At 30.8% G+C, this 26,460-nt stretch overlaps 2 long non-coding RNA genes and 1 pseudogene across 3 annotated transcripts; 1 reads left to right on the forward strand and 2 right to left on the reverse strand.

Moving 5' to 3' along the window:
• On the reverse strand, positions 1-25,522 carry LOC132304654 (blue copper protein-like; annotated as a pseudogene).
• On the forward strand, positions 1,101-5,086 carry LOC132302583 (uncharacterized). Of its 2 annotated transcripts, XR_009480863.1 has the most exons (4): positions 1,101-1,489; positions 1,750-1,851; positions 1,965-2,042; positions 4,807-5,086. It is a non-coding gene; the product is annotated as an uncharacterized LOC132302583 (long non-coding RNA). The 2 variants fall into 2 exon arrangements; XR_009480862.1 differs by lacking the exon at positions 4,807-5,086 and having other exon boundaries at positions 1,102-1,489; positions 1,965-2,258.
• On the reverse strand, positions 17,333-20,222 carry LOC132302584 (uncharacterized). The gene is made up of 2 exons (XR_009480864.1): positions 19,810-20,222; positions 17,333-17,689 (listed from the first exon to the last, which is right to left on the reverse strand). It is a non-coding gene; the product is annotated as an uncharacterized LOC132302584 (long non-coding RNA).
• Positions 25,523-26,460: the final 938 nt, after the last annotated feature.

Raw genomic sequence — 26,460 nt, forward strand, 5'->3', positions numbered from 1 at the left:
TTAAAGTGTGAAAATCAAAAGAACCCCAAATGCCGCAGCCATCAACCCATAAGCAACCATTCCTTGTGTGGCAGAGTCCTTTTCAGGTACAGGCATAGGTGCTGGAGCCATTGAATCATATACCATTATGGCAAGCTTCTGCTTCCCCACCTCACAGTGCTGCCCCATACCGCAAATGTACCATTTCGGTCCCCCAGCCTTAAGGGTGATGACATCGTTTCCGCTAGTCAGAGCCTCGTTGGGCGGAGGCACAATGCATTGTTGGAAGCCAGTTCCGTTCACCTTGAACACGTTGTGGGATCCCTTCTCGTATTTGAAAACTACATTAAGAAAGTTAATTCGTACCAATGGTCAGGATTGAATAGTATTGAGCGAAAAAACATAAATTAGTATACCATAGTATATTACGATGTACCTAGTGTGTCTCCGACCATAAACATTTTTCCGTTGGCCCAAGCTTAGTAATCGACGTCGGTCTTCCAACCGTCGTTGTCTCCAACAATGAATTCCGTTGCAAGAATTGGAGCGATGAGTGCAAGGATGGTGATGATGATGATCTGAGTAGAGGCCATTGCAACTTTTTAGAGTTTATTAATGGCTCCTACCTTTTATCAGTTGGTTTTCTTAGGGTTGCTTATGGAAGTAATTGCCACAAAGGGATGTATTTATAGAATTGAAATGCCAAGGAGACAGCATAGGACCGGCCACGGACTGCCCAAAGTTGTTTGTGACAACATTTTAAACTAATGTAAAACCCAAGGGAATGCACGGAATATTTTCATGAGGTCCTGAAAAATGTGGCTGATTTATCCATGTGTGTTTTTACATATATAGATTTATGGCTGTGAGATTAATTTATAGAGTTCTAGGTTTTTGGGGGCGTGAATCCCCTGCTGTAGGTATCCCTGCGGTCCCATGCGGTGCAATCAAAACGTAGTCGTCGAAATTAATAAGCGGTCCAAAACTTGCCATGTCTACATTCGTTCTTTTGTCTACTTTTTCCTTTTTACCTTAACCACGGTTAAACTAGCTCTATACCCCAAGTTATTACGTATATACGTATTTAATATACAATTATTTTTTGTCTTTTAGATGCGACTTGGAGAAGACTGTCTCAATCTAAAATCCTCTCTATTTCAGAATGATTAGATCTGAATTTCTCTCGCCTTGACACCCAGCCATTAGCCATATAACCCAATAATTTTAGATTTTATAGCACAGATAAATAAGTATAGCAGATCCAAATATTTGATTTAGGGTTCTCAGGTTCAACATTATTTTTCTCTCAGATGCGATTTAGATTGTATAGCACAAGAATACGAGAGTTTTCATCTTCAACAACATATAGCTGAATCCACGGTCAGTTCCAGCAATAATCATCTACTCATTCGCATAGTCACTCAACAACCAAAGCCCAATTTACCAGCCATGGCCGATGCTCAGCTCAAGTCTGACGACCTCATGGACCAAATGAAACTCCTGAGCAAAGGTAAGGGTTTCTCATTTATACTCTATTTCATTCTTAATTTTATCTCAATTCTGAATCAATTTCGATAATCAAGCAAGCCTCAAACCCTCTCGTCAGTCCAGTGCATTTTACAGCTATATATATATATATATATATATATATATATATATATATATATATATTGTTACTATGCGTTCTCGCATTTAGCTAGAATGCGTCAATTGATGCGATTCTTTGATTATTTGTGTAATTATTTTATTGATTTTTTTGGAGAATTTTAGGTATATATGAAAGTGAAAAACCTGATGCCACCTTTTCTTTCAAGGATGAAGATTTGTTAAGGTCTCCATTGGCAAGTTGAACCCCCAGATTGCTTTCATGAGGTCTCGTTCTCTTTTCATATTAGTCTTTTTCAAATCTTTTATTTTTCATACTTTACAAATAAAGTACCAAAAAATAATGTTTTGATGTTTTTGTGATACACTGATGGATGCAGGGGTGCGATGAAGATTAAGGGCAGTCTCAGCGTGCCTTGGAAATTTACTCATGACAGTTTTCCCAAGCCTTCAAAAATGTGAGAGTACACAAAACCAATGATTTATGTGGGAGGGTGATTTACTAGACAGTTATTTCAATTTTCTATAAAGCTACGATTTTGTAGATTGATACTATTTCACACCCATATTAGGAAATTGATAATAATCTGAAACCGTCCTTCAACATATGTGGTATTTGATTGAAAGTTTTTACTCCTAAAGGAATTTTAAATTTAATTTTCCTTTCCGAATCATCTCAAGCTCACTTGTCTCTTTGATTGAAATCATAAGCATTCGAGGATCTGTAATTTTTTTATGTACCTTCATAGTTAGCTTATCTCACTATTAAGTTTAAACAATTTTTGTGGATTGGTTGTTAATCTCAAGCATTACACACCAATGCATAATTCTTAGTTTCTGTCAACATTTATTAAGAATTGTGTTGGAGTTAGAAATCATTGTAAAATTTCAAAGTATGTTGTATAATGTTGTAGGTTGGGTAAAGAGGGAGAAAAGTAAGTACTCCAGGAGAATTCTAAGATAAGTTATTCGAATAAAAAAATCAAAGGTCCTTGAATATCTCGATCTTTCTGTGTTTTCATTTTTTCAGAGCTAATACTTTGGGAGGAAATACATAAAACTTTACTATATCTTTTAGTGGCTCACCTAAGAAACGAAAAGTTGTGTTTATCATCTTCCAAAAGGGTTTTTGTTTTCCATCAAAATGTTCATATATGTGCAGTTCTTTTTAAGAGAATAACAAATTGCATGAACGTTGCCGTGGAAAATTGTGTATAAAATGGCTAGAGGAACACTACACTTTTGTCTTTTGTTTTCTCTTCCATACTAATCAATGTTCTGCTCAGTTGCTTAGAACACTGCAGTGGGATTTCATAGTATGTTTCATCTTCTTTTGAGTTACAGAAATGCTACAACTAATAATGATGAAATTTTAATGGAAAATTATTTTATTTGTCTTCATAATTTTCCTCCTTCGCACTTTACCAAAAAATAATTTCCCCCTTAAACTTCTCTAGAAACAATTTTCTCCTGCAACAATAGCTCTAGAATTATACTAACAATTTTCATTCTTTTAACCTAACCTATCAACACAAACAACATCACAGCAAATTGCATGATCTATTAATATGTTTGAGATAATGGTGCAGAGTCTAATGGTTTTAATAACTCTATCACATGCATTGAAATTTGTGACGCTTGAACCATTTGGAAACATAGTATACCGACTTTGGTTGATGATAAGTATCTTAATTCTTTAACATCCATATATTATTCTTGTCAGTGATATGCATTTAAGCAATTACAATATATTCCAATTTGATTCAACTAGAAAGAAAGAGGATTTGGTATCTTGGAAATAAGTAGGGTCCATTTTTATAGATTAGTATTTATATTTCTAATTATTTGCATTATTGTATGCTCTTCATAGGTTTGCAATAAAGCTGACACTTTTTATCCATTAAAATTTTTAAAGCATCCTCATGTTCTTCTGATTTACGTTCATCACATGCAATTGTGAACTAGCATTTGACTTTGTATAGTCAAGATCAATCTGCATTCTTTGTTCTGATGTGTACTATAATAAAATCTTATGCTGCTAAGCTTGCCTAGAATATAAGAACCAATTTTTTGATTATTTGATAAAGTAATCATTTTGTGCGAAAACAAAGTTTTCAAGTTGTTGGCATGGTGATGTTATTTTCTTTGTTTCTTTGCATTTGAGTCCCACCACATTTTTTTTTCTTAGTTTTGGTACTCACATACACATGCCTCCACTGAGGCTCGAAACCCTGACTTCCTTTTGAAAGGTAAGGCTTTAATACAGCATTATTGTTATGGTGCTTGCAAAATTGTGATATCCTGAAAGTTCTACCGATATAGGATACACACACTGTGATTGCGGCAAAGATGCTAGTGATGATAATATTAATTATTATTATTATTTTTTCACAATGTAAGGTGATCCATGGTTGGTGGACAATCTAAAATCTCTCATTAGGGGCCTTGTTTTTGGATTACAATTTAGTTGATGTCTTTCCTACCCAAATACACGTTTGTGTAGATGTCTATAATATACAACAGGATTGAGGAATTATTCGCAACCAAAGGAATGCATATCTGGTTAATATTCTGGTGAAAATATGTAATTGATTGTATTGTTACATTTTCTATTTCACTTTATTGTACTTGGGCATAATTTGAACTTCTATTTGTATATTTTTATGTATGTATGTATATATATATGTATGTGTGTGTGTGTATATATATATATATATTTGGTGCTGGGACTTTGGGAAACAAGTGTATTTGGGTGTGGATATGATTATATGATTCGTCTGTTGTGTTGATTATCATTACCTAGGTATTATTTAGGTTTGAATTTTGTTCTATTTTTATTTTTGGTAATTATTGATGTCGGGTTGTCAAGTGGATTTGACACTGCTCATGACGCTGCGGCTAGGTAGTAATTATTTTAGATATGGAGAACTCTTGTTAGTTTAGCTTAATTTATAAGCTGTTTTAATTAATACTTGTTAATTATTTTCCGGAATCAATGCTCATGCATCAATTTTAATCTCAGTGATTATGTTAGGGATGTAGAACACGTTTGATGCTTCACAATTTTTTATCAGACATATAATTATGCTAGATCACCACCGGTCTTCCGTCATTTACTAGTATTCTAATTGAATCATCTGCTTTTAGTTTTCATTAAGCACCTATTCTTCAAGTAGATTTATTTATTTATCTATTAGTAAAATGACATTTTTTTTAATGCAGGTTGTTAGTGCCATTGATGCAGATACCATGATCCTGGATTTTGACTTTATTAATATTGAAGATGAAGCACACGGTGCAAACCATTGCATACGTTGATAGAGAATTGATATAAAGTTTTCTGAAACTTGAATTATTATTTTTATTATAACCATTGTATTAGATTGATAGAATTGAAGAAGTTTGATTCTTTTAATTTAAATTACTCCAAGTGTCAATGAAGGCATCATGGATATATTGTAATTAATTGTTTATCAATTTATGAAATGTCTTTGAAGAAATATTTGAATTGTGTTTCTTATGTCATTGCAACGAATATTCGCGCTACAATAAATCTAATTTAGTAATTAACTTATCTCTCTCTCTTAACAACTTTATATTCACCATAGTTTTTTAAAGTAACTTCAGAATCCTTCATAGAAAATTGTCTTTCTTAGTTATCTTATATCAACAATGCTCGTATAGTAACATTAAGAGAGTCTTCAAAGTAACTATTTTTTTTATCACCACCTTCACCTTCTGAAGAAGGGATTCACATAGTGCAAAATAAGTAATGTCACACATAAATATAATTTAATTCAACATATTATTTGAAGTTAAATTTTACCATAAAAGGAGAATTAAAAACCTGTCACATACTAATTTAAAGAGTTTCATCCCAAATTAAGTCACAAATTTTTTTTTTTTTTTCAGGTATTAAAAAAACGTATTGGTACCCAATAATTGACTCTAAAGGAAGGGGGAGAGCAAACCTTAACAAGAAGCAAGATCTTGCTTCTCCTTTGCTTGCTAAGAGAATAACATTTTCCTGGTCTTCCTTTGGGTCACACCAACCCTTACAATGTTTTCAAGTAACAAAGTGGTAGTACAAAAGTATCTCTTTAAAGATTGATGTACAAAAGTAAGCTCACAAGACTAGAGTGATAAATGAATCAAAAAAACCCTGGCAAAAGATTGGTATCAATAGCCATTTGCTCACTCACTACCTTCATTCTCAAAAGAAGGTATTCACATAGTACCCATAACTAATGTTACATGTCAATATAACTCAATTCAACATATTATTTATGTTATTATGTTATTGTCTGAAGTTAAATTTTACCACAAAAAACAGAGCATTAAAAAAACACTTTCACATGTTAATTTAAAGAGTTTCATCCCAATGTTAAAGTCAGTTGGGCTACCTTTAGACAACAAACAAAATAACAACATAAATAATATGTTGAATTGAGTTACATTTATGTGTGACATTAGTTAATCGGCACTATGTGAATAGCTTGATATGAGGGTGAAGGTGATGAGTGAGAAAATGGCTACTAATATCAAATTTTTCAAGTATTTTTCAATAACATAACAGTACGAAGGTGGAGAGTGAGCAAATGACAATTAATACCAGACTTTACTAAGTTGTTTTCGATAACACAATGGTATGAAAGTAACGGATCTATATCAAAGAACTACATGGTTCACTTTTAGAAAACAACTAAATGTATGCATTTTTAATACTTGAAAAGAAAAAAAAAGGTTGCAACTCTCTTCATTATTTTGGAAAACATTGAACATTTTGTTTGTTGTCTAAAGTTAATCCAAGTGACTAACCTTATGATGGAACTCTTTAAATTAACATGTGAAGTTGATTTTTAGAATGCTCTATTTTTTTGTAGTAAAATTTAACTTCAAATAACAACATAAATAATATGTTAAATTGAGTTACATTTATGTGTGACATTAGTTATTCGGCACTATGTGAATACCTTATTTTGGTTTAAATTCTTTAAATTAACATGTTAAAGTGTTTTTAAAATACTTTAATTTCAAATTATAACATAAATGATATGTTGAATTGAGTTACGTTTGTATGTAACATTACTTAATCTGTATTATGTGCATACCTTATTTTAAGGGTGAAGATGATCAATTTTGTTATAAGTAACATTTTACCACTATTTATAAGTAACATCACAAGAGTCTAAAAGTAACATCACAATTTGTAAACTTTGCTAAAAAAAATTCTAAGATATGTTAAATAATTTATACCTAAGTGTATGTTTTTTTTAATATTTGGAAGAAAAAAAAAAGAAAAGAAAAGATGTGACTCTTTTCATTATTTTTGGAAACAATAAGTGCTTGGTTTGTTGTCTAAAGTTAATCCAAGTGATTTTAATTTTGGTTTAAATTATTTAAATTAACATGTTAAAGTGTTTTTAAAATACTTTAATTTCAAATTATAACATAAATGATATGTTGAATTGTCAAATTATAACATAAATGATATGTTGAATTGAATTACGTTTGTATGTGACATTACTTATGTGCATATCTTATTTTGAGGGTGAAGATGATTTATTTTGTTATAAGTAACATTTTACCATCATTTATAAGTAACATCACAGGAGTCTAAAAAGTAACATCACCATTTGTAAACTTTGCCAAAAAAAATTCAAAGATATGTTAAATAATGTATATCATAATGGGTCTCAAGACAATCCATTCTTGCACCATGAAGTGACTCTTTTTCCAACTTAAGATCAGATCTGTCTCCTTATATCTTTGAAACACAAGAGACAAATTATGGAGGCAAGAGTCAAAGGAAGATTCAAAGACGGAAAAATCGTCCATGAACACTTCCAGAAATTTTTTGACCATATCAAAAAATATGGACATCATGCATCTCTGAAAAGTGGCCGGTGCATTGCATAACCCAAAGGGCATGATAAGCAAAAGTTCCAAAAGGACAAGTGAAGGTGGTCTTCCCTTGATCTTGAGGATCTACAGCCACTTGGTTATAGCCGAAATAACCATCAAAAAAACAATAATAACTTTGGCTGGCTAGCCTTTCTAGGATTTGATCAATGAATGGAAGCGGAAAATGATCTTAGTTGCAGAGTTTAGTTTCCAGTAATCTATGCACACATGCCAACCAGTGGTGGTGCGTTGTGGCACAAGTTCCCCCGCCGAATTTGATATTAATACATTTGCTCACTCACTACCTTCACCGTCAAAAGAAGAGTTTGATATTAATTGCCATTTGCTCACTCACCACGTTCACTGTCAAAAGAAGGTATTCACATAGTGCCGAATAACTAATGTCACATATAAATTTAACTTAATTCAACATATTATTTATGTTGTTATTTGAAGTTAAATTTTACCATTAAAAAATACATCCTAAAAAACTTAACCTTCTTACACTTAAAAATGTACTTTATGTCTATATGCTTATTACGCTCGGTCACCCTTTAATTTTTCATAAACATAAGTGCCTTTAGAATAAATCCAAGTATGCTAGTAGCGTGATCTCTATGAATACTAATGTCAAGGACATACTCTATATACCTAGGTCCTTTATGTCAAAAACTTAACATAAAATTCTTAATAACAAATATCATTGCAATCCATGAAATTGAAAAGTATAACCCAATCCATCAAGGATCAATAATCACATTGTAATCCTATTTTAGAAAACCGAGTGCAGGACCATAAAATAATTTTTATTATTTTACATTCACTAGAATGCTTATTGAAGATTGTAAAAGAAAACCCTAAAATTACCCAAGATTTCAGATACACTAGAATGCTTAACTAATGTCAATTTCAACTATAAAAATATCATAATTTACACTAACAGATGATAAATAAAAGAATCATAAATTCTTATATTAATGTGTGATATAAGTTATCCAGCACTGTATGAATACCTTATTTTGATGGTGAATGTGATGAGTGTACCAATTTATTAAACTTTGCAATGCTTTTTTTCTTACAAATATCAAATAATAACTTGTAAAATGTGTAATTGCTGCATACATGAGATAACGAAATTTTTGGATAACACATTGGTACCTAATGAAGCAACTCAGTTCAAAAAATCAATTATGGAAGATTTTACATTCACTAGAATGCTTATTGAAAATTATAGAAAAAAACCCCTACAATTATCCAAGATTTCAGATACACTAGAATGCTTAACCAATGTCAATTTCAACTAAAAATATCATAATTTACACTAACAGATGACAAATGAAAGAATTAAAAAATCTTAAATTTATGTATGACATTAGTTATTCAGCACTATGTGAATACATTATTTTGATGGTGAAGGTGATCAGTGTGCCTATTTATTAAGCTTCACAATATTTTTTTTTCTCATAAATATCAAATAATAACCTCTGAAATGTGTAATTGTCTCATACATGAGAAGACAAATTTTTTGGATAACACATTGGTACCTAATGAAGTCAACTCAGTTCAAAAAATCAATTATGGAAGATTTTATATTCACTAGAATGCTTATTGAAGATTATAGAAGAAAACCAAATAATTATCCAAGATTTCAGATACACTAGAATGCTTAACCAATGTCAATTTCAACTAAAAAATATCATAATTTACACTAACAGATGACAAATGAAAGAATTAAAAAATCTTAAATTTATGTGTGACATTAGTTATTAGGCACTGTGTGAATACCTTATTTTGATGGTGAAGGTGATCAGTGTGCCTATTTATTAAACTTCACAATTTTTTTTTTCATAATATCCAATAATCACCTCCGAAATGTGTAATTGTCACATACATGAGAAGACAAAATTTTTGGATAACACATTGGTACCTAATGAAGCCAACTCAGTTCAAAAAATCAATTATGGAAGATTTTACATTCACTAGAATGCTTATTGAAGATTATAGAAGAAAACCAAATAATTATCCAAGATTTCAGATACACTAGAATGCCTAACCAATGTCAATTTCAACTAAAAAAATATCATAATTTACACTAACAGATGACAAATGAAAGAATTAAAAAATCTTAAATTTATGTGTGATATTAGTTATTCAGCACTGTGTGAATACCTTATTTTGATGGTGAAGGTGATCAGTGTGCCTATTTATTAAACTTCACAATATTTTTTTTCTCATAAATATCAAATAATAACCTCTGAAATGTGTAATTGTCGAATACATGAGAAGACAAAATTTTTGGATAACACATTGGTACCTAATGAAGCCAACTCAGTTCAAAAAATCAATTATGGAAGATTTTACATTCACTAGAATGCTTATTGAAAATTATAGAAGAAAACCTTACAATTATTCAAGATTTCAGATACACTAGAATGCTTAACCAATGTCAATTTCAACTAAAAAATATCATAATTTACACTAACAGATGACAAATGAAAGAATTAAAAAATCTTAAATTTATTTGTGACATTAGTTATTCAGCACTGTGTGAATACCTTATTTTGATGGTGAAGGTGATCAGTGTGCCTATTTATTAAACTTCACAATATTTTTTTTCTCATAAATATCAAATAATAACCTCTGAAATGTGTAATTGCCGCATACATGAGAAGACAAAATTTTTGGATAACACATTGGTACCTAATGAAACCAACTCAGTTCAAAAAATCAATTATGGAAGATTTTACATTCACTGGAATGCTTATTGAAGATTATAGAAGAAAACCTTACAATTATCCAAGATTTCAGATACACTAGAATGCTTAACCATTGTCAATTTCAACTAAAAAATATCATAATTTACACTAACAGATAACAAATGAAAAAATTAAAAAATCTTAAATTTATGTGTGACATTAGTTATTAGGCACTGTGCGAATACCTTATTTTGGTGGTGAAGGTGATCAGTGTGCCTATTTATTAAACTTCACAATGTTTTTTTTCTCATAAATATCCAATAATAACCTCTAAAATGTGTAATTGTCGCATACATGAGAAGACAAAATTTTTGGACAACACATTGTTACCTAATGAAGCCAACTCAGTTCAAAAAATCAATTATGAAAGATTTTACATTCACTAGAATGCTTATTGAAGATTATAAAAGAAAACCAAATAATTATCCAAGATTTCAAATACACTAAAATGCTTAACCAATGTCAATTTCAACTAAAAAATATCACAATTTACACTAACAGATGACAAATGAAAGAATTAAAAAATCTTAAATTTATATGTTTAATTAGTTATTAAGCACTGTGTGAATACCTTATTTTGATGGTGAAGGTGATCAACGTGCCTATTTATTAAACTTCACAATGTTTTTTTTCTTCTCATAAATATCAAATAATAACCTCTGAAATGTGTAATTGCCGCATACATGAGAAGACAAAAATTTTGGATAACACATTGGTACGTAATAAAACCAACTCAGTTCAAAACATCAATTATGGAAGGATTTACATTCACTAGAATGCTTATTGAAGATTATAGAAGAAAACCTTACAATAATCCAAGATTTCAGATACACTAGAATGCTTAAGCAATGCCAATTTCAACTAAAAAATATCATAATTTACACTAACAGATGACAAATGAAAGAATTAAAAAATCTTAAATTTATGTGTGACGTTAGTTATTCAGCACGGTGTGAATACCTTATTTTGATGCTGAAGGTGATCAATATGCCTATTTATTAAACTTCACAATATTTTTTTTCTCATAAATTTCAAATAATAACTTCAGAAATGTGTAATTGCAGCATACATGAGAAGACACAATTTTTGAATAACACATTGGTACCTAATGAAGCCAACTTAGTTTAAAAAATCAATTATGGAAGATTTTACATTCACTAGAATGCTTATTGAAGATTATAGAAGAAAACCTTATAATTATCCAAGATTTCAGATACACTAGAATGCTTAACCAATGTCAATTTCAACTAAAAAATATTATAATTTCCACTAACAGATGACAAGTGAAAGAATTAAAAAATCTTAAATTTATGTGTGACTTTAGTTATTCAGCACTATGTGAATACCTTATTTTGATAGTGAAGGTGATCAGTGTGCTTATTTATTAAACTTCACAATATTTTATTTCTCATAAATATCAAATAATAACCTGTGAAATGTGTAATTGCCGCATACATGAGAAGCAAAATTTTGGGATAACACATTGGTACTTAATGAAGCTAACTCAGTTCAAAATATCAATAATGGAAGATTTTACATTCAGTAGAATACTTATTGAAGATTATAGAAGAAAACCCTATAATTATCCAAGATTTCATATATACTAGAATGCTTAACCAATATCAATTTAAACTAAAAAATATCATAATCTACACTAACAGATGACAAATAAAAGAATCATGAATTCTTATATTTATGTGTGACGCCAGCACTATGTGAATACCTTATTTATGTGAAGGTGATGAATGTGTCAATTTATTAAATTTCGCAATGTTTTTTTCTCATAAATATCAAATAATAACCTGTGAAATGTGTAATTGCCGTATACATTAAATACCAAAATTTTTGGATAACACATTGGTACCTAATGAAGCTAACTCAGTTCAAAAATTCAATAACAGAAGATTTCACATTCACTAAAATGCTTATTGAAGATTATAGAAGAAAAACCCTACAATTATCCAAGATTTTAGATACACTAGAATGCTTAACCAATGTCAATTTCAACTAAAAAATATCATAATTTACACTAACAGATGACAAATGAAAGAATTAAAAAATCTTAAATTTATGTGTGACATTAGTTATTCAGCACAGTGTGAATACCTTATTTTGATGGTGATGGTGATCAGTGTGCTTATTTATTAAACTTCACAATGTTTTTTTTCTAATAAATTTCAAATAATAACCTGTGAAATATGTAATTGCCGCATACATGAGAAGACAAAATTTTTGGATAAAACATTGGTACCTAATGAAGCCAACTCAGTTCAAAAACTCAATTATGTAAGACTTTACATTCATTAGAATGCTTTTTGAAGATTATGAAAGAAAACCCTACAATTATCCAAGATTTCAAATACACTAGAATGCTTAACCAATGTCAATTTCAACTAAAAAATATCATAATTTACACTAACAGATGACAAATGAAAGAATTAAAAATTCTTAAATTTATGTGTGACATTAGTTATTCAGTACTATGTGAATACCTTATTTTGATGTTGAAGGTGATCAATGTGCTTATTTATTATACTTCACAATATTTTTTTTCTCATAAATATCAAATAATAACCCATGAAATGTGTAATTGCCGCATACATGAGAAAATAAAATATTTGGATAACATATTGGTATCTAATGAAGCCAATTTAGTGCAAAAAATCAATAATGGAAGATTTTAGATTCACTAGAATGCTTATTGAAGATTATAGCAGAAAACTCTACAATTATTCAAGATTTCAGATACACTAGAATGCTTAACCATTTCCAATTTCAACTAAAAAATATCATAATTTACATTAACAGTTGATAAATAAAAGAATCATAAATTCTTATATTAATGTGTGACATAAGTTGGCCAGCACTGTGTGAATACCATATTTTGATGGTGAAGGTGATGAGTGTGCCAATTTATTAAACTTTGCAATGCTTTTTTTTTTTTTTTTCTTATAAATTTCAAATAATAACCTGTGAAATGCGTAATTGCCGCATACATTTAATACCAAAATTTTTGGATAACACATTGGTACCTAATGAAGCCAACTCAACTCAAAAAATTAATTATGAAAGATTTTACATTCACTAGATTGCTTATTGAAGATTATTGAAGAAACCCTACAATTATCCAAGATTCCAGATACATTAGAATGGTTAATCAATGTCAATTTCAACTAATAAATATCATAACTTACACTAACAGATGACAGGAAAGAATTAAAAAATCTTAAATTTATGTGTGACATTAGTTATTCAGCACTGTGTGAATACTTTATTTTGATGGTGAAGGTGATCAGTGTGCATATTTATTAAATTTTACAATGTTTTTTTTTTCTCATAAATATCAAACAATAATCTGTGAAATGTGTAATTGCCGCATACATGAGAAGACAAAAATTTTGGATAACACATTGGTACCTAATGAATCCAACTTGGTTCAAAAAATCAATTATGAAAATTTTACATTCACTAGAATGCTTATTGAAGATTTTAGAAGAAAACCCTACAATTATCTAAGATTTCAGATACACTAGAATGCTTAACCAATGTCAATTTCAACTAAAAAATATCATAATTTGCACCAATAGATGACAAATGAAAGAATCATAAATTCTTACATTTTTGTGTAACATAAGTTATTCAGCACTGTGTGAATACCTTCTTTTGATGGTGAACGTAATCAGTGTGTCAATTTATTAAACTTTGCAATGTTTTTTTCCTTTCTAAATGTCAAATAATAACCTGTCAAATGTGTAATTGCTGCATACATTTAATACCAAAATTTTTTGATAACACATTGGTATGTAATGAAGCCAACTCAGTTCAAACAATCAATTATGGAAGATTTTAGATTCACTAGAATGCTTATTGAAGATTATAGAAGAAAACCCTACAATTATCTAATATTTCAGATTCACCGGAATGCTTAACCAATGTCATTTTCAACTAAAAAATATCATAATTTACACTAATAGATGACAAATTAAAGAATCATAAATTCTTACAGTTATGTGTGACATAAGTTAGTCAGTACTGTGTGAATACCTTATTTTAATGGTGAAGGTGATCAGTGTGCTAATTTATTAAACTTTGCAATGTTTTTTTGTTAGAAATATCAAATAATTACCTCTGAAATATGTAATTGCCACATACATTTAATTCCAAAATTTTTTGATAAAATATTGGTACCTAATGAAGCCAACTCAGTTCAAAAAATTAATTATGAAAGATTTTAGATTCATTACAATGATAGATGCAAATGAAAGAATCATAAATTCAGTTCTAAATCTATAATTTTCAGTTCAAAACAAAAATTTCACTGTAAATGAACAATACTGTTAAATGCAAAATATTAATAACATGTATTAAGATTTACCAACAATTAAGCATTAATTAGGTCAATTGTAGATACTAGCTCAGGTCCATTGTAGATTTCTTTCTTGTAGATGAAGAAGAGAATCTTATTGAAGAAATCAACAATTTCTGGAAGGAAATCACAGCAATTTGGGTTTTGATTCAAAAAAGGAAATAAAAAAGTAAAAATAAAGGAGGGAGGAATTAGGGTTTTGAATAAAAAGGGAATTAAAAAATAATATGTTTTTGTGGAACAAGGAGAGACAAATTAGGGTTTGGATTAAAGAAATTAAAAAGAAATAATGGAACAAAACGAAAAGGGGAAGGAGAGAAATAAGAAAACTAAAAGGGAAGAAAGGGAAAGGGAAAGGGAGAGTGAAGAAGCAGGGGCGCCAAATTCTGTGTTTTTCAACTTTCCTTTTCGTATTTTCTTTTCTTTTGTTTTTTTCTTTTTGGTTTATAGTTGGCACTTTAGCGTTAAGTTTACTGTGCCATTAGTTGACTTTTTTTGTTGTTTCAAACCAAACACGGCATTAAGCAGTGCATTGCAGGGGATCGCAAGGTTAGGGACAGCAGGAGATTTGCGCCCGTACAAAAGTAACATGAACTCTGTCAAAGAACTCTATGGTTCACTTTAGAGAATAACTAAATGTATGATTCTTTAATGCTTGAAAAAATGGCCTTGGCTCTTTCAATTATTTTTCTAAACTTCGAGTATTTTGTATATTGTCTAAAGTTAGCCCAAGCAACTAACCTTGGGATGGAACTCTTTAAATTAACATGTGACAATGATTTTTAGGATGCTCTATTTTTTTGTTGTAGAATTTAACTTCAAAAAACAACATAGATAATATGTTGAATTGAATTGTATTTATGCGTGACATTAGTTAGTCGGTACTATGTGAATATCTTGATATGAGGGTGAAGGTGATGAGTGAGAAAATGACTACTAATATCAAATTTTGCCAAGTTTTTTTCGATAACATAATAGTAAGAAGGTGGTGAGTGAGCAAATGACAATTAATACCAAACTTTACTAAGTTGTTTTCAATAACACAATGGTATAAAAGTAACGGATCACTATCAAAGAACTACATGGTTCACTTTTATAGAATAACTAAATATATGCATTTTTAATACTTGAAAAAAAAAAAAAAAAAAAAAAAAGAACAAAAAAGTTGCTACCCTTTTCATTATTTTGGAAAACATCAAATATTTTGTTTATTGTCTAAATTTAGCCCAAGCGACTAACCTTGGGATGAAACTCTTGAAATTAACATGTGAAGGTAATTTTTAGGATGCTCTATATTTTTGTAGTAAAATTTAACTTCAAATAACAACATAAATAATATATTAAATTGAGTTACATTTATGTGTGACATTAGTTATTCGGCACTATGTGAATATCTTATTTTAAGGGTGAAGGTGGTGAGTGAGCAAATGGCAATTAATAAAAAACTTTGTCAAGTTTTTTTCGATACCACAATGGTTTTAATGTAACAAGTTTCCAATCCAAATTATTTTCATTTGTACTAAATAAATTTTATCCTTTCCTATAAGAATCACCGTAATGAATCATCAATCTCGACAACAGTTGTTCTAAATGGAGAATATGAAATAATTTTGAAAACTTTCACCCGTATCATAGTACTTTTGCACAATTTTTAGTATGTTACTTCACAATTCATTATATTTTGTGTTCTTATTATGTATCTTTAAGGATATCTTATAATTTTATTCCAATAGTTTTCGCATGACAAATCTCCATCATAAATTATATTTACCCTTACCTACATGGATTAAAGAGATGAATTATCGATCTCGACAATTCTAAATGAACAATAGCAAATGCTTTTACAACATTTCACCCGAATTTTAGCACTTTAGCACAGGTTTCAATATGTTACTTCACAAATTTTAATATTTGTATTCTTATGCACATGTAAGGATTTTTGAATAGTTTTATTGAAATGGTTCTTATATAACAAGTTTCCAATACAAATTATTTACATTTGTAGTAAAAAAATTTAATCCTTTCCCAAAAGAATCATCGCGATGAATTATCGATCTTGACAACGGCTGTTCTAATTGAAGAATATGAATTGCTTTTACGAACTTTCGCTTCTATTATAGTATTTTTGCACAATTTTTAATATGTTACTTCACACATGTATTAGACAACAAACAAAATACTCGACGTTTTTCAAGATAATGAAAAGAGCGAAGGCCTTTTTGTTATTCCAAGTACTAAAAAAAATCATACATTTAGTTAGGGACAAGTGAACCATGAAGTTTTTCAAAAAAATTCATGTTACTTTCGTACTATTATATTATCGAAAAAAACTTGATAATTTGCTCACTCAACACAATGCCGACTAACTAATGTCACACATAAATTTAACTCAATTCAACATATTATTTATCCTAAATATCAATATCACGTGTTAACAATAAGGGAGTGAAAGAACATAGAAAATCTTGTAATGTATTCAATCTTTGAATGTGCCACCTTCCTTGTTGATTTCATATAATACATATTTTTGCTTCTTTGTGCAAGAATTTTCATAGAATGAAATATTGCTATAATACAATGAGTAACAATTTTTAACTCAAAATATTGATTTTCATAAAATGTATATATATTTTTTTAACCTCAAAACCATGATTTTCGTAAAGTCATTATCCTGCACTTCAAACCCATGATTTTATTTTCAAGGTTAGTTGTTTGGGCTAACTTTAGACAATATACAAAATTCTACCTTTTTTTTTCCCCTTGAATCTGGTGGGTTTTATTGATACAAAAAAAATAGACCAGAAAACAGAGCTAAGAAAAATTTTACAAAACATAAACTACCAATATTTTTAAAAAAGTAACCAAAAGGATAAATACAACAGAATTAAGAAATTCAAAGCAACTCCATATCCTCAAGCCCCATACAGAGTAGTGCTTCCAAATATGCATCAGTAGCTAGCAGACCTTGTTTGATCCTCATATAATCTAAGATTTCTCTCCCTTCAGATATTCCAAATAATCACAGTACCATCTTATGAACACCATGCAAAGCCGCCTCAAGTTTTGCCAAACAATATGCCTAGAAAAAAAGTTCGCCAACGCAAGTTGACACAACAAAGAAAGTGGAGAGGAAAAAAATTACTTTCATTTACTAAAAACTAACAATGTAAATAAAAATTATTAGCTTAATCTTATACTAATGAACACTTGGACCACCTGCAAACACATATATCTATATCAATACATCTCTTTATATATTCGATATCCTCATTCCAAACATTCAATTACAATCCTAATAATCATTTACTCTAGACCCAAAATTAAAAATAGAAAACTAAAAAACTAGACACATTTTAAGCTCATGTCTGCCATATACAAACAATTGGACGACCTTTAAATGAGAAGGATGCCTAATTTATAGAATAAATTATTTGAGGTCAAGTCATTATAAATAATAAATTGAACGATAAACAAGTGGAGGTACTCAATACAATTTAATGTGCTCTAAATAATCAAAATTAAATGCAGAAGAAATTCTTAAATTTTAATTTAAAAATAAGATCATAAATGAGATAGGGGATGTCATCCACACAATTAAATAAACTTTATAACTTCCACAAAAAAATTAAAATTATATACAAGAACAATGAAAAAAAATAGTATTTTTCGCTCAATCTTATAGAACAACTCACTTAAACCACCTATAAACGAATTTACCCACATCCTTAGCCTTAAATTTTCAAAATCATTAATGTATACAATATCATTCATGTTAGAATATACTGTAATAGATTGTGCAAAAACTACAAATATTATTTTATGTGAAGTCTGACACCAAATAACAATTGGAACACCTAAAAATAAATTTACGGCATACTATTTAGGAAAGCATTCACATAATTAAGCCCATAAATTCATTCACTCCAAGACCTAAAAAGAAAGACTAAACCACTCCTTTTTAAATTGCAAAATGAAGGAATAGCATTGTGTGTAACTAGCATAGAAGCTACTCGTACTTTAGGTCAGCATCAATTCCACACCAAATTCAACTCTAGTACCCAAATCTCTGCACTAATTCCACACTGCCTTGAAATTGAAATTCCCATACTTCCATACCACAGAATCCTCCATCAAATGATCTCTGAATTTGGAAAGACATGCTAAAATCTCTACCGGCCGGGAGAGAAATTCCACTGACCATTTTACAATAAGTCTTCAATTATTCGATTTCTTTGTAAATCAGTACCTCTAAGCATTCAATACTACCCAAAGGTTTCCACAAAAGACCTTCCATGAAACCATGGATCATTAAAAATCCTAACATAATTAGGGAATATAAAAAATTACTCATGAAAATCTAGCCCAAAGACCCAAACATGCATGAACAATAAATTGTTAAATTAGAAACATTGAAGACAACAATTGAGGGAAAAACCATTATCACTCCATCCCAAACCTTACCGTACAACAATCCACGGTCCAAATAAAACTAAAATATGTAACGAATTCAAAGCCAAACAATAGTAAAAAAATAAAAAATAAAAAAGCAATCAAGCAAAACCCAATTTCAGTCATACAAAACCTATTCACACTTGCAGAATAATCAATCAAAAGAATTTTAAAATTCAAAATTGACAGGTCCACTATTGAAAACCACCGATAAAATCATTTCAATCATACAAAACCTATTCATACTTGCATAATAATCAATGAAAAGAATTTTAAAATTCAAATTGACAGGTCCACTATTGAAAACCAACGATAAAATCCCAACCCCAAATTTTTTTCAATACCACTTAGCTACCAGAGAAATAGAGATCAGATTGATGGTTACATCATCACCAGAGAGCATATCTTTGGTGCTCAAACCCTACCGATGTGCGAATCTTCCTCTCTTATTCTTACTATTTGACTATGCACATACACAATCTTTCTCGCACTACACCCTACCTTGGCCACCGATATCGGAGACTTCATCTCTTCAAACAAGAGATGGAGCAACATATGTATGGATGTGTGTGTATATATATAGCTAGCTAAGAAAACATAGAGAGGTTGGGTTTCAATTTTGCGGTGGAAGATGAAACCCCCTTCAGGTTTTGGATTTTGGATTTTATTATTTTTTATTTGAACCATCAAAATGGGGTACCAACCAAAGAGAGATAAACATGAAGATCAAAAAAGAGTTAGGAGTCTTACCCAAGCTTTTTTTATTCACTCCGCTTCGAGGGATTCAGGGCTTGATTTGTAATTGTTTTTTAGATCTCCTGCTATCGAGTTAGAGTTAGGGCTTGGAGTGAGAGTTGATATTGTTCTCTTGAAGCATATCTAGACAACATCTTCTTGGCTTAAGAAACCCTAACTCACAAAGATCTTTGAAGATGAAACCCTAATCAAAATTTTGTTTCTGGTACTTTGGTGCTGCAGAATAGCGTGTGAGAGAATTCGGAGGTTTATTATAGTATATATTTTAACTTAGAGTATGTAGTACAATATAGCTGGGGTTGACCCGGGTATACAGTATTAAATACATGTAACTGGGGTTAACACTATTTGACTTAATCTGTTTTGATTTCAAGCCAAACGCGCCTTTAAGGCCGCACCGCAGGGGACCGCACCACAATTCACTGCAGGGGATTCGCGCCCAGGTTTTTGGTTCAAGTTATGAAGTTTTAACGTTAGTGAACCAATTGGCATTTGGTGATGGTCACACTCACACCTACACTCGGCCGAAATTGCTGGCAGCTAAAGTTTGGAGTATGTAACATTGTTGGAGATATTCTTTTGGCTGTTACTTTTGATTTCATGCGTCAATGAATAAAAAACTGAATTACAAAATCTGTCCTCCTTGAATTGGTGCTTTACAATAATCGCGATTTCAATCGCTACTGATATTATTTTTATGATTGAGTTTCTAAGGGTCTGTTTGGAAGTCACAGTTATTTTGTGTTGTTGTTTTGACTTAAATCAGAAACAACATTTTTATTTTGAAGTGTGAAATCTTGTTTGATATCATATATTTGTTGTAATTTTTGAAAGTAAAAATATGAAAACATATTCGGTAAAAAAATGTTACAAATATGAAAAATAAAAAAGGAGTTAAAAAGGTCACTTCAGATTTTTGTCTTATTTTGTTTTTTTTTTTTTTTAAATGTATTATTCAATGGTACTTTTGTCATAATGCGAAAGTATTTTTTTTTCAAAAGCGTTTCGGTATTAATCAAATCACAACAAATATTATCAAACACACTTTTTATTTTTGTTTCGCTACATTATACTGTCTGAAACAAAAAAAATACAAAGCAAAATTTTTAGTAACGACATATTTTAATTATCTAAGAAAGTTGGTAACATAGAATATGGTCCCGATCAATGGTTAGTAAGTTATACCAAAAATATTCAATTTCAGTTCGTAAGATGATTGATATATCCTTATACTGAATCATTTTAATTTTATTTCGATTTAAGTGAGAAATAAAAAATGAGATGATTTTCTTATAATTATTGAGATGATGCAATGACAAAATCACAGGCTAAAAATTATTTAGTATCAGCCGAAATTTCAGAATTTAAGAGTTAGAAAAGAAAAAAATAAAATAAAATAATTTCTAGAAAACTAAAGAAGTACGATAAAATGACTGCTGCTTAGGTAATAAACAGGATGCGAGCCTTAGAAAAAGCATCACAATCAAAGTCATTTTCTATATTGAATAAGTCTGATTTTATTCTTTAATTTTTTTAGAATAAAAAAAGGTTTTCCTTGGATGAATAATAATCTGGTTGAACAAAGCAATTTTAGAAATATTTTGAGAATATATTACGTGTGTATTGGTTGGGACCATGAATGAAGAGGTGGTGTCGAACTATATAACAATTTCTCATTTTGGAGTAACAAATTGGAGCACTTAAAATGAAAACGATGGCGTTTGAAGTGAGTTACGTCACTTACACCATTCAAGAGATGGCTTTCACTGAAATAGACTGAACTTTGGGCTGTTCCCAGTTGAGCATTGGTCATCTGTAAGGGCCTTTTAATTAAATATTTGGACGCTATTAGGCTTGGGCTTCTCTTGTTACTATCATTTTATGCAACTGTGGTTGGGTTGTCATAGGTCCGCAATGGGTTTAGCAGTCCATTCGGCCCATATTAGGTCTGTACCTACATTTTTTTTTTTCTCCTTTGGGTTAAGTGCAAAAAAACCGGCTGATATATAAGAAAGATTTGTGCAGAATTAATCCTTATTTTTTGAAAATGTGCATGTTAGTTCATAAAATTCAAAAAATGTGCAAATAAGCCCTCTAACAACTTTTTGACAAAAACTAAATATGAAAACCCTATTTTACCCTTTTGATTCCCATTTTGCCCCTCACTCATATGGGCATATAAACCCCATACCACCAACGAGCCAGTGGCCTAACTATATCAGCCTCTTACCTCCCAAAAGGAGGTCAGGGGTTCAAGTCTCAAAAGAGACGTGTGTGTGAGTACCAACTAGAAAAAAAAAAAAAAAAAAAAAAAAAAAAAAAAAACCCATACCCATTTCCTCCACTCAGCTTTGTTCCATTTGGGCATACCCATATCTAATGGGTTAACCCCATTTTTATTTGGTATCCTCCACTCAGCTTCATTCCATTTAGGAACCATGACCATTTCTATTCAAGCTTCGGACTAATCTACTTGTTGGAATGGAAAGTTCGTTTGTCGTTTGCCCAGACGAAGAGGCGTAAGTGATAGTTGGCTAACAGCTGACAGCTATTTCCCTGCATAGAGGAAGGGCCCTTTTGATTGACTTTGACAAACTTGCTAACCCTAAAATCTCTCTGTCAACTACTATTCAAACAAAATAAAAACCTAATTCCAATACAAAAAATCAAGAATCCTATCCGACAATTTTGCGTAAGATAGATAAAGTCAAAAACCTTAAATATTTACTCCAATACAAACTTCATGAAAGAAAAAAATAAATAAATAAAATCAGATTTGGCATCCAAAAAAAACAATGGATGAATCACAGTTGAAGATCAGAGAAAAAAAAAAAAAAAAGGTTGAATCTAAGTGTTTGTCGTCATCTTCGGCATATGCATCGTTCTGGTTCACTTTGTGTTGAATGATTTGTGGCTCTTTTTTCATGGATTTTTTGCCTTGTTCATTTATCTTCTTTTCCAATTCCTATCATTGCCGGAGTTGGAAGTGGACTATGGAGAGGGAAAAAGAGAAAGGAAGAGAAAGGAATCGGATCGGAAAGGCCGTCGTGATGTTGATCTTGCACCCTACGATAACTCTGTTGCTCTGATTTATTCTGAATCTGGTCCATTCGTTGAAATATTGGTGATGATAGAAGAAGGGTGTTGGACAAAACATTTAACAGTTGAACTCCTTTTAAAGCACAAATCGCCTCTTGGGTTTTGGAAGAACGGTTAACTTACTGTGGAAACTGTTTGTGATGGTCATGTGGGCTCATATGATCCAGAGACTTGTGAAATTAAGATCTTGTTGGATCCCAATTCTAGGTCAAGGTCTTGATCTACAAGGAAAGTCTAGTTGCAGTTAAGAGCATAAATGGATTCTGGTAGAAGTGGTTTAGGGGGAGAAGGCGGTGGCCATGGTGAGGAGGAAGTGGGACTATTTGGTTTTGGTTTTTATTATATCCAATTTTAGATTTATTTGGTTTAGCTTATTCCCATTTTATACAAATTGAGGTTTATTTTCTTCTTATCCTAAACAAATACAATTTTACACAAATTGGACAAAAGGGTCATTTTACATCGTCTGTATTTATAATTATTAATTTATTCAACTGAAGTGAGGGTATTATCATCATTTTATACCACACAAGGACATATTTGCGCCAAATTGATAATACAGGGGGGTTTTATACCACACAAGAACTTTTTTGCACTATATCGATAGTAGATGAGAGTTTTTTTGCATTTAACTCTTTTTTCTTTCTCATATATCAATTTATATACTTTGCTTTTATCCTTTATCAAATGACCTTAATAAATAAATTTTTATTAAAAATCAATATTCATAACATTATTTTACATTGTAATATTTCACGCTATCTTGGCATTTTTCTTATTATTTAACTTTTGACAAAGTGCAAAAATAAACTTATTATATATATACAAAAGGTGCAAATACTCCTTGGTGTTAAAAAAAAATAAAATCTACATTTTTTCAAATTCAGTAAATAAAAATATTTTGTCAATTTGAAAATTGGAATACTTAAAATGCACTTAAGATAAATTAAAAATAAAAAAAATTAATTACATAAAACACGGGTATTTCGGAATTTTAATTATAAAAAAATGGGTCAAAATTGACGATAAAGGAGTAATTTACACATATTTACAAAAGGTATTTTATTAATTTTTTTTTTCACTTTACCAACTTTTAAACGAACTCAGATGCTCCATAATAATGGAAGATGCTTTTTTATTTTTTGGAAGTTAAAGCAATTACGCACACATTTTATTTCAACCAAAGTTCGAACCCCTGACCTCCCTGTTAATACCATTGGGCCAATGTCCTTTGGTGATGCTAAGTTTTCTTGACCTTGTTATAATCCTTGAATACTTAGAACCAATGCCACAAATTATACGTACCATTCATCTGAAATTAAACTTCATATCCATTTATATAAAATCTTGAAACCTTATCCAATATCACACAAAACAACAACTCCAATTTTACTAACAGAACAACAGTAAATCGATCATTCCACTTCAACAATACAAACCAACAATTAAACCTGACAAATCCAAGCCAAAACAACATAAAGTGACTTACAAAAACTAATAACACTACTACAAAGCACAACAATCAAAAGAATGCCACACGTTTCAGCCATCCCTCCTTAACATTCACAGTAGCTAGTTTTCGCGAAGGCCGTGTGGCTGACATTGGAGATGTAGATTGAGGCAGAACAGTTATGACCAACTTTTGATTTCCTACTGCACAATGATTAGCAACACCACAAATGTACCATTTTCTCCCCGGAGTGACAAGGGTGATCACATCACTTCCGGTGGTTAAAGCCTCACTGAGAGGTGGCTTTATGCACTCTTGGAAGCCAGTTCCTTTGACTTTGAAGACATTATGCGCTCCTACAGGATAGTTGAAAACTACATCGGAAATATTTATGTTATCAAACAATATTTTCACAATCTAGATTAACTTTGCAGTTCTCTTAAAGAACAAAATCAAAATAGTAAGCAATGTTAGAGAACTACGAGCTAGTAGAGATAGAGTATTGAAAATGTTGAAGTACCTAGTTTGTCTCTGACCACAAACTTCTTTCCCTCGGCCCAAGCTTGATAATTGAAGTAAGGGATCCAACCATTGTCATCCCCAACGACAAATTTCTTCGCAGATTCATATGCTGGAGATGTAGATTGAGGTAGAACAGTTATGACGAGCTTCTGATTTCCTACCGCACAATGCTTGGCAACACCACAAATATACCATTTTCTCCCCGGGGTGGCAAGGGTGATCACATCACTTCTGGTGGTCAGAGCCTCACTGAGAGGTGGCTTTATGCACTCTTGGAAGCCTGTTCCATTGACTTTGAAGACATTGTGTGCTCCTACCGGATAGTTGAAAACTGCATCCGAAAAATTTATATCATTAAACAATATTTTCACAATCTAGAATTTTGCAGTTTTCTTAACAAGCAAAATCAAAATAGCAAGGAATGTTATAGAGAATTACGAACTAGTAGAGATAGAGCATTGAAAGAGTTGAAGTACCTAGTTTGTCTCTGACCACAAACTCCTTTCCCTTGGCCCAGGCTTGGTAATTGAAGTAAGGGGTCCAACCATTGCCATCCCCAACAATAAATTCCTTTGTGGAAATAGGAGCGAAAAGTACTACAAGGATGGTAACGACAATGATGTGGGATGATGCCATTATGACTTTTTTGACTCGATTTTAGTAGTTGAATTTCTTGAAGGTAGCTTACTGAAGGGCAGAATTAGCTGAAAAATGATGCCTATTTATAGAATTCTAATGCCAAGAAGAAAGAACATGCATGGTCGGCTTATGGCATTGTAATGCCTCTACTGTGGCCAAAATGCTGACATCCAAATTAAATTATGCATGTGTTTAGAGCTATTCATTTTGGCAATATATATACTATGATTGGGTCATTGTATAACTAAAACTCTGAATTTAGAGAATCTGTCCTCCTTGATTGTGTCGTAGAATTATTGAGATAAGGTTTATATATATTATCAACTTAAAGAAATCAAGAATAGTGCATGTAGTAAAGTTTTAAAATAATAATAATAACAATCGTACCTGATTAGTGATTCATGATCAAACATTACAGTACTTTTGAGAATTTCTAGAAGATTTATTGATAATCATGTTATAATCTATTTTTTAAAAATATAGTGCTTAATTAAGACCATAAAAATATTTTTTATTTTTAAAAAATTCCAACGTACAAATGACACTGACATTGCTTTTCGAAATTAAGAATCAGATTAGTGTGAGTGTGGCAAATGTTAGTAACCCTTCCAGAGATTGAGACTTGGTTTAAGTTTATATTTTATTAATTGAAAGATTTGATCATAAATGGAACATAGCACCCATAGCTTACCTATTCAACTCAAGCATGTTGTATATCAATAAGAAAATCTATTAAAAAAAAAAAAAAAAATGGAACGGATACTCTATGTTACATGCTCCCACTTCCACTGTGGAACTGGCAACGGCTGCAACAACCTTACTGGTTTATGATGTTCAGCTTTCACTCGTTGACATACCAAACACTTTGTTACAAATTTTGCAATTTCACGCTTCATATTGTTCCACTAGTAGTATTCCTTCAAATCCTTGTACAT

Source organism: Cornus florida, unplaced genomic scaffold, assembly GCF_030987335.1.
Source record: "Cornus florida cultivar Cherokee Brave unplaced genomic scaffold, ASM3098733v1 CherokeeBrave_3.0.0_Hap2_Chr04, whole genome shotgun sequence".
NCBI classification, from domain to species: Eukaryota; Viridiplantae; Streptophyta; class Magnoliopsida; order Cornales; family Cornaceae; genus Cornus; species Cornus florida.